Here is an 8,502-nt window from a genome sequence, read left to right as displayed (position 1 = left end):
CCTACTGGGCACTTAAAGCCCCTTCTTGCCCAGGCCAGTTTTCAGCTTTCAGCGCTGTCGCACATTGAATGACAATTGCGTGGTCATAAAACACTGTACCCAAATTACATTTTTATCATTTTTTTTCACACAAATAGAGCTTTCTTTTGGTGGTATTTAATCCCCACTTGGTGTTTTTTTTTTGCTAAACAAAAAAACAAAACGAAAAATTTGAAAAAAAAAAAAAAAAACAGTTTTCATAGTTTGCTATAAAATTTTGCAAACAGGTAATTTTTCTCCTTTATTGATGTGCGCTGATGAGGCAGCACTGATAGGTGGCACAGATGGGCAGCACTGGTAGGTGACACTGATAGGCAGAACTGAAGATGAGGCACTGACTGGCAGCACTGATCGTCACTGATAGGCAGCATTGGTAGATGGCACTGATGAGGCGGCATTGTCTATCACTGTTCAGGACCAATGTCCCTCTGACAGAAGCTGATTACCGGCTTGGTTTACATCACGTGATCAGTTGTCCTTGGCTGACAGCTGATCACTTGGTAAAGGGAACGGGATTGTGCACGGGAGGACGTACATGGACGTCCTCCTGGCAATTTAGGCCCGCGGTGTAGCCGTGTTTCAGCTATAGCGGGGGCAGGAAGAGGTTAAGAAATATCTTCAGCATATAGAAGAACAAGGAGTCCTGGAAGTAAAGGTCTGGCCCCCACAGAGCCATGATCTCAACATCAAGTCTGTCTGGGATTATACGAAGAGACAGAAGGATTTAAGGCAGCCTACATCAACAGAAGATATGCAGTTAGTTCGTCAAAATGTTTGGAACAACCTTCCTGCCAAGTTCCTTCAAAAACTGTGTACAAGTGTACATAGAGGAATTAATGCGGTTTTGAAGGGTGATTTAGATTTCTCGTCTGTTCATTAACTTTCCATTTTATTAATTGATAAAAAATTAATTAATAACACTTCTATTTCTAAAAGCATTCTTAATGTAAAGCATTTTTTTTTTCAAACTGGCTTAAATCTTTTGCACAGTAGTGAATATGTGCATTGTTCTTTTCTAGTTTGTGTCTGTACGGTAGGGGCCCACCGTACTCTCCTGTAACTTTTTTTTGCCAATATGGGACTTTCGTAAATCCTATTTAAGAATCTACTTCTTGGTGTGCTGTTTTTTTTCTTTGAAGCCAGAAGTAAAAACACAACAAAAATTTTACTTTTCCCCACCATCCTGAGGTTAGATTTTTGGCTGCCTTCTGAAAGTTAGACCTGTAGCATGCATGCAGCAAATAAGGTATTTTGACATTTTCAGGCTTTAAACTACTTCTAGATCAGTGATTTGGCATGACAGAGCATTAGCATTTCAGAAGATAGGCAGGATTAATTTTTCGCATTACAGGTTTCCTTTAATACACTGCATTATCGTGGCTGGTTGTTACCATTAGTTGGTTTCTTTGTGCATATAAAAGTACAATAAAGAATATTTCCTTTTAATAGTAAAAATACAAATCCACATTAGGCCATAGCAACCATATTTGTACAATACACTGCTACAATCTAATAAATGGCTTCCAAAGTCACTGCTTTTGGGAAAACTATTATAAAATTAATCAGGCATATGAAAAGAATAATGGAACTCTTAAAACAAAAAAACTTTTGTGCAGGTAGCAATGATATCTCAATTAAAAGTACTGCAGATCTTGCACACTGCCCCCCAACATTCACTATGTAGAGCCTGTTCAAACTGAGCAATGTAAATCCTGACGACACTTCTCGTACTGATCTGCAGAAAGGAGCTCTGAGAAGATTAATAGTTATTGGATGATTCAACAGTATTTAATATGTACTCTAATACATGGATTTTGTTTTTAAATAATTCCTCTAAGGGGTTGCATTGAAGTGTAAAAAAAAGAGAACCTTGCATTATTAAAAAGGAATACCAGAAGACAACATTATCATGAAAACTGAAACCACTTCTGGCATCCTCTGCTACATCATTATCAATCTTAATAACTATAAAATATAAAGTATAACCACTTTACTGCCAGCGCTAAACACAGCAATGAGCCATTCAAATAAAAACATAACAGGGGCTATAAATATCCTAAGCAAGAATAAACTCTGCTGCCTGCATATAAAATGTATACACATCACATGGGTTTAGTATTACACCAGTATTTTAATATAATCTTTGATGTGCAATACTTGTATCTGTTAGTGTCTCCCACTATTAAATATAAGATTTAGACTCCGTTCACACTAGTGCAATTTTAGATGCGTTTCGAGTCACTCAGAATCCTATAACAATAGAAATCCCATTCCGCTGTTTCGAAATAACGAGAAGAAAAGAAAGCAAGTGACACAGCATGGCTCTACCACCTACCGAAATCAACCCGGAGATGCTGAACAAACTTCTGGAGAAGTTTGGTGTTTTCAGCTGTAAATACATTGCTCAACAAAATTAAAGGGACACATTTTAATGTATAGCATCAAGTCAATTAAACTCCTGGGATTTTGATCTGGTCAGTTAAGTAGCAGAGGGGGGGGGGTTGTTAATCAGTTTCAGCTGCTTTGGTGTTAATGAAATTAAAAACAATTGCACTGGACGGGCAACAATGAGACAATCTCCAAAATAGGAATGGTTTTACAGGTGGAGGCAAATTACATTTTTTTCCCTACTCATCTTTTCTGACTGTTTTTTACTAGTTTTGCATTTGGCTAGGGTCACTGTAACTCCTGGTAGCATGAGGCGATACCTGGACCCTATAGAGGTTGCACAGGCAGTTCAACTCCTCCAAGATGGCACATCAATACATGCCATTGCCAGAAGGTTTGCTGTGTCTCCCAGCACAGTCTCAAGAGCATGGAGGAGATTCCAGGAGACAGGCAGTTACTCTAGGAGAGCTGGACAGGGCCGTAGAAGGTCCTTAACCCATCAGCAGGACCAGTATCTGCTCCTTTGTGCAAGGAGGAACAGGATGAGTACTGCAAGAGCTCTACAAAATTACCTTCAGCAGGTCACTGGTGTAAATATCTCTGAACAATCAGAAACAGACTTCATGAGGGTGATCTGAGGGCCTGAGTAGTGAGTCCTATGCTCACTGCCTGGCACCATGGAGCTGAATTGACATTTGCCATTGAACAGCAGAATCCAACACTGGCACACTGTGCTTTTCACAAATGAGAGCAGGTTCACCCTGAGCACATGTGACAGACATGAAAGGCTCTGGAGAATGTTATGCTGCCTGTAACATCGTTCAGCATGACTGGCTTGGTGGTGGGTCAGTGATGGTCTGGGGAGGCATATCCATGGAGGGACGCATAGATCTCTACAGGCTAGACAATGGCACCCTAACTGCCATTAGGTATCGGGATAGAATCCTTGGACCCACTGTCAGACCCTACGCTGGTGCAGTGGGTCCTGGGTTCCTCCTGGTACATGACAATGACCAGCCTCATGTGGCGAGAGCATGCAGCCAGTTCCAGGAGGATGAAGAAATCTATACCATTGAATGGCCCCCAGGCTCGCTTCACCTAAATACAATAGAACACTGCTGTGACAATATGTTTCGGTCCATCTGACGCTGCCAGGTTGCAACTCAGTCTATTCAGGAGCTCAGTGATGCTCTGTCCAGATGGGAGAAAATACCCCAGGACACCATCCTTCGTCATATTAGGAGCATGCCCATATGTTATCAGGCATTCAAACAAGCACGTGGGGCCCATACAAACTACTGAGTGCAATTTTGAGTTGCTACAATGACATTTCAGCAAAATAGACTAGCCTGCTGCATCATTTTTTTTCACTTTGCTTTTTGGGGTGTCTTTGAATTCAGCTCTCTGTAGGTCGATCATTTTCATTTCCATCAAATGATGTGGCATCCTTGCGTTCCTAACACATTACACAGTCCATATCAGTATAGATATGCAGCACGATATTTTCCCTATTGAGATCTGATGTGTTTTCCTTTAATTTGTTTGAGCAGTGTATGTGGATGTATTGGGTTTTGAACTGGACTATCTAAAAACTTTTTCCAAACCGGTTTGTGCTCTAGTCCTCACCTTCCCATAAAGGCTGAAGCTTAAAGAGCTCTGAAATAAAAAAAGCTGAGTAACAGAAGGGCAAAGAGCTGAACTCTGAAGTGTATTACTTGAAGCAGACACTTGAAAACTCTAGTGGACTTTGCGCTTTGATTCACACTGTAGCAAACAACAAGGATATTGTGAGTTTTGCTGACAATTCTTCACTGAAGAGCTATATTGATAAGTCTGCTGCTGCCTCACCTGAGGAAAGGAGAAAGCTGTTGGAGAAAAATGAGGCCTTGTCAGATTATAAGTCTGTTACAGCTGAGGGGTTTGTCAGGCCCGATTAAGGTGACCACTGCAATTCACTAGTGCTTGTTCCTGCAAATAAGCACCTAAATGAGATTGATGGGCACCTTGAAAGACCTATTGATCACAGTCCATTATGTGAATCCTTCCCAGAGAACGCAGTAAAAGTTTACAGTTAAAGTTTGTACACTGAGCAGGCAGAAGATGAAGTGCGTTTTTCAGATTTGGCTCTTGTCAAGGATGCATAATATTTTAAATGTCAGGCTTCCCATGGTTCTGGTAATAATGCACCTTTGTTTACCTGACACTTAAGCTTTTCAGCTAATGTTTTACTTGCTTGCCATTCCAACAAATCTTAAGTGCTTTTTAAACTGTTCACCTACCTACAAAAATGTGTCTCTCTTGATTACTTGTTTTGCACTTCTGTTCAGTCGTTCTGAATAAAATATTTTGAAAACTAAAAAAAAAACACTGAAAAGCTCACAAAAAACCTACTCCCATTAAACTCAATAAATGCTTTCACACTGGGGTGGTGCGCTGGCGGGGCGGTGAAAAAAATCCAGCAAGCAGTATCTTTTGAGCATGTTTGGAGGGCTTAAAAAAAAAAGCCTCCTCAAAAACACCCCTCTGGCCTTTTTGGCCCTATAGACTTCAATCCGAGTGCCAGTGAATGCATTTTCATCTGAAAAGCTTCTCTCCTCCCCGATCAGCATGCAATCATATTCATAAACAAAGTATCCCAGTGCTGCTGACTGATGCGAACCAATAAAAAATGTTCTGCCCTGGTCGATCCGAACTAGATGAAGTCTAAATCTACCAAAAAGGGAAATTCAATTTTTTTGTTGATTTGTTTTAACCACTTCCGGACCGGAAGGTTTTTCTATCTTAATGACCAGGCCATTTTTTGCGATTTGGCACACTGCGTTACTTTAAATGACAATTACGTGGTCGTGCGACACTGTACCCAAATACAATTTATGCACTTTTCCACGCAAATAGCTTTCTTTTGGTGGTATTTGATCACCTCTGCAATTTTTCTTTTTTGCGCTATAAACAAAAAAGAGTGACAATTATGAAAAAAAAATATATATTTTTCACTTTCTGCTATAGAACACTCCCAATAAAAAAATGTTTTAAAAATCGATTTTTTTTTTTTTTTTTTTTTTATCATTCTAGGCCAATTTGTATTCTGCTACATATTTTTGGTAAAAAAAATCCCAATCAGTGTATATACTTGTTTTTTGTATATTTTTTACTAGTAATGGCGGTGATCAGCGATTTTTAGCAGGACTGCGACATTTTGGCGGACAATTTGGACACCTGACTTTTTACACTTTTGGGGGGGGACCAGTGACATTACTACAGTAATTAGTGCTAAAATATGCACTGTTACTGTACTGACACTGGCAGGGAAGGGGTTAACACCAGGGGCAATCAAAGGGTTAAATGTGTCCCTATGGGGGGGGGGGGCTTTCTAACTGTGTGAGTGATGGGCTTATAGAATGAACACCGGGAATCAGTGTTCCTCAATGGGAGGAACACAGAAGCCATCTGTGTTCACTGCTGAAAGAACAGCGGTCTGCCATGTTTACAACTGCAGACCACCGTTCTGTCTCCATGGGAAGAGACTGTGGGTGCCTGGCAGCAATTGCGGCCGCCCGACCTGAAGATCAGCTTTCCCTCTGGCGAATGGGCACACATGCGTGTGCGCCCACCCCCACAAAGCGATGTATGGGTACATCTTTTCGTGGGAACCTGCCACAGTATATGTATGGTAGCTAGTCAGCAAGTGGTTAAACAAATCACAGATCCAGAAACAAAGCGAGAATGGCCATCATAAGACTTTCACATTGGTGGGCTAAAGCAATACAGGAAATATTTGTCTCTTTTTAACCCCTCTCTTCTGAAACCCACCAAACCCTCTTGTTAAAGCATATCAAGCAAAAAACATTGGTTTCCCCGCTGTCAGAATACAATGACCATTGCGGGCATATATAGCCGCCAGCAGTGACCGTACAAAAAAAAAAAACAGGCTAGTTGTACTGAAGCTGATCAATAGATCAAACAGTAAAACCAGCCTGCCCATAGACGGATCAAAATTCAGCTGGTACCTGCTGACTTAACTAAATTTGAAACTGTTTATGGCTGGCTTTACTTTCTTTCCTGCAGATAACAATTTGAGCAGACAGGAAATAAGGGACGATCTGCCAAAAAGGACACCAAGAGAAGTAAAATCTTACAGGGGTTTACACCTTTCCCAACTTTGCTAAACAAAATCATTTTAAATTCCCCTCTGATTTGTCCTTGTAACGTCATACTCATTTCCCATCTGCTAAAAAGCTGTCAGCAACAAAGGAAGCGAGAGGGGAAATCTTTCCAACTCAGCCTTAGCTGGCAGTAAAAACCTGACAGGAGTTTTAAACCTCCCCTACACTATTTAACCATCCTCTTATGTTAGAATTCTGTTACTATCCATGATGTTTAGGGTCGGTTTTGACCCGTGTTTTAAATCAGCCATAAAATACCCTCTGAATAATTATTTATCATCAAATTTGTTTCTTACCTCTTGGTTACCTTGTTAGGCTTCTTTATCCTTGAAAAGATTGGTTTTAATATTTTGGTGTGACCCCTAGACCTTTCTTTTGATAGCATACCTCTCATTTTCAAATTTAAAAAATGGTAAAATAAAGTCAGCAACTCTAAAATGAATTTGTCCTATGTTTCTTCACTTTATTTAGAGAAGCAGACAAGCAGGAAAAGAGATAGGCCCCTCCCTAACTACAGCTCACAGGGTTGAGAGGTGATTGGCTGTCAGTGTTACTAAGCAGTGAGAGTGTTTATGATTTCAGTTTTGGCACTTATTAGTGTCCTAAAATCCTATATTATAACTGGGTCAGAATTGACCCTAACACCATGAACGTCTTAATTTTCACCACAGTATTTTATAATTTAGTGAAAAGGATTCTTTTTCTATTACATTGTTTAAATAGAGGTTCCTGACAAAGTAAAAAAATCTTGATGCAATAAACAAATTTATGTGATACTTATAGACATTCAAAACCTGAAAACGGGTCAGTTCTGACCCTAACATAAGAGGAGGGTTAAAATGTAGAACCAAAAACTTTTATAGGGTCAGTCCAAAAAAATAAAAGTATTTTGGATCTGAACAGAAACCGGTGAACCAAATAATCCTCCCTCTTCATTTTATCTGTCCAGGACCTCAATGACAATATCTCCATACAGGATTTCCCACCTCTTTCAACCATGGCTTGGAGTCTCACTCGTTTTGCTGAAGCTAGAAGAGTTTCTCTATAATTTTAAATGCACAGTAAATCTAACGGAGGATGAGACCTCTCAGAGTCATAGGGAAGACCAGAAACTCGATTTCAATTCAGCACTGAAACCCACATAAGAGACAAAGTCAGAGGACAATACAACCTATAGCATATATCCAAAGCTGAAATAGGAGTATTCAGATAACCAATCCTTTAAAAGGGTTAGTCTACCTAAAAAAAAAAATTTTTTTGTTAGATGCTAAAAAATTAAACCCCCTGGCAGTTTCTCGACTCTCTACAGGATGCTATTTATGAGGTATCTGGGTCTAAACACCTGCTGTGGCCATTATGAGGCCCATAGAGACTGCTGAAGAAGGTGCTCAAACAGGCAAATGGGGAACCAAAGTTTGAGACATATCAGGAGAGCTCACTTTTGGCATTTTCAAAGCATTTAAAGTGTCAAACCCATAGTCACCCATGCACATATATGATAACATAAAACAACTAAAGCAAATATAATTAAACATTTCCTTGTAGCCTAAAATGGTTTAAAACCTTAAGTTTTTTTTCCCTAATGCATGCACTGCATTAAGTTAAAAAAAAAAAGCCTTCTTGGTCCAGCTTCCCCACATACTTACCTGAGCCCAATCTTATTCCAGCAATGTACATGAGAGCAGAGGCTCTCTCGCTACTCATTGGCTCAGACACAGTAAGGGGAGCCATTGGTTCCTGCTGCAGTAAATTGCCAGTGCAGAGTGAGCAGGGGCAGAGCTGAGCCACACTGTCTTATGGACACATACAGCCAGCATGCACGGGTACCCCAATATTCCCAGAGAAAGCTGCTTGCTATGGGGGCACTTGGCGAGAGGGAGGAGCCAGGAACACCGGTGGGAGACCCGAGAAA

General features: G+C 40.3%; 1 pseudogene across 1 annotated transcript; it reads left to right on the top strand.

Moving 5' to 3' along the window:
* Positions 1-2,312: 2,312 nt before the first annotated feature.
* LOC309550989 (ubiquitin carboxyl-terminal hydrolase isozyme L1-like) lies at positions 2,313-4,699 on the top strand (annotated as a pseudogene). Its single transcript, XR_014226180.1, has 2 exons — positions 2,313-2,430; positions 3,975-4,699. The product of XR_014226180.1 is annotated as a ubiquitin carboxyl-terminal hydrolase isozyme L1-like (transcript).
* Positions 4,700-8,502: the final 3,803 nt, after the last annotated feature.

The sequence above is a fragment of the Pelophylax lessonae genome (assembly GCF_965119305.1).
Source record: "Pelophylax lessonae genome assembly, chromosome: 3".
Lineage (NCBI taxonomy): Eukaryota > Metazoa > Chordata > Amphibia > Anura > Ranidae > Pelophylax > Pelophylax lessonae.
The sequence above is the reverse complement of the archived record's forward strand: the minus strand, read 5'-3'. Positions and strand labels throughout refer to the sequence as shown.